Raw genomic sequence first — 1,937 nt, 5'->3', positions numbered from 1 at the left:
GATTGGACTCTCTGAGGTCGTCATCAGCCCAGATTGGAGGCCATTAGGGCCTGTTTAAAAGAATTACTTCCAGGATGCAATCAAAAACCCTGATAGGTAATCAATGGCAACTAGATCAGCGCACAAAGGCAGTCCATGTGTCTCAATCAGCCACCATTCAGCAGGACAGCCAGATCTGTACTGGCCAGATACTACTGCACACAAAATGCACAACCCGGCAATACCTGGGACACATGTACACAAATCACATACAATCACAGGGACAACAGTAAGTGGCACAACGTCCACATGACCAAGTCCAGCTCAAAACCGGGCTGGAGTTCTGCACCACTTTTCAAGAGGGGTGTAATGTGTCTGGAAGAGGCATTTTAGGGCAAAGGAGAGAGAGGAGGGACAGAGGAAGATCGAGTGGGAGGATTTAAGTAAACGTACAATGATGCTTCGGACAGACAGATTGATTTTATTTGAAATTGTATAAAATCTAATTTAAAGTGAAATACACAGTGATAAATATATCTATGTCCACAGTGTTTAGAAAACAACTCTTTAACAAGTTTATTTAAAAGTTGGAGATAAATGGGATAAATATAGCTCATAATAGTTTATAGAATACACATAATTCTCTGATGAAATCAGTACTTTCACAATTTTTTATGCGCATTGTTATTCGACAATGTAAGATTAAAGCTATAGAAGGTGATCTTGTGTCATGCCCTCTATCTAAGGGTTTCAGAATGGTGAAACATATCCATAGTGATTAACAATTTTAAACAAAATTTTGACTGGAAAAAATCTTCAAAATGTTGCGTATAGGAAGCTGAAACTCGTTAATATAGGTTTTCTTACATGTGGCTGCAAGCCTTTTTTTTCTCAACTACACAATAAGTGGATAAATTCTGTGTCCAGTGTCCGAACTACATCATATCTAGAAGAACAGAACAGAAAAGACAGTTGATTTATAAACACAGAAAATCCCTTGCATGTTGAGGGGGAAGAATTAGCACCCAAGAGCAAGCTGCTGGGACCTGGGTGCTCCACTAACACATAAGCATACATAGGCCCATGCAAACACAGACAAGCACACCCCATACTGCGTGTGCAATAACTCGATTTATTATTAGGTTATATACACCAGTGCATATCAATGAAGAAACACATATACCAAATAGGAACAATAATGGCCTTGACATGATAAAACACCATCAGGAAGGGGATATGAAACACAGCGCGCCCCCTGCAATAAGATTACCGCCTATCAGACCTCAGTAGATTTGCCGGCGGGACTCCCCAGTATAATAAAATCAGATTAAAGGACAATCATATTTATTTCTAGTATATACAATATATCAAGGTTGCTCAGTAGCTCTTATTGTGATAGGTGGCGAGAAGGCGAGCGCCGTGTGTACTCTGCTCGTGGAAAGTTGACGTTAGGCTGTGTTTAATGAGCTTCAAGGTGTCATGGAGTCGGGAATGTAACAGGATATGTTGGCAAGGCTTATTGATTTATTGTTTTCCAAAGAAGTTTTTGTACTTTTGTTATTGCCTGGGCTGTCAGCGGTAATGTCATTTCAGAATCATTTCAAGTGAATCAAAGTTGAGCGACGCTGTGTAAATGCGGGCGTGTGATTATTCTGCGGTGGGATAAAATATGAGGAAATAAGATGACGGGGAGAGGTTAATATCAGCTGTGACACCTATAAGGGATCTGCTCTGGGAATAGACATAGCGTGCACCTGAGTCAGACTTCAAGGACTGAACGAAAGTAAGCTATAAGAAGCGTTGTAGAAGAATTGTTCAAGTTGTCTATTTTTATTTATGTTTTAACTTTTCCTAAGATAGTGTCAGGCAGAGGGAGATTAATTTTCTAATGAAGGATATGTATAGATTTAAAGATGTATTGCATAACTTTTTGGTAGAGGGTCCTCCATCTGCTTGTC

Source organism: Boleophthalmus pectinirostris, unplaced genomic scaffold (assembly GCF_026225935.1).
Source record: "Boleophthalmus pectinirostris isolate CB_2022bp ecotype Guang Dong unplaced genomic scaffold, ASM2622593v1 HiC_scaffold_4, whole genome shotgun sequence".
NCBI lineage: Eukaryota > Metazoa > Chordata > Actinopteri > Gobiiformes > Gobiidae > Boleophthalmus > Boleophthalmus pectinirostris.
The sequence above is the reverse complement of the archived record's forward strand: the minus strand, read 5'-3'. Positions refer to the sequence as shown.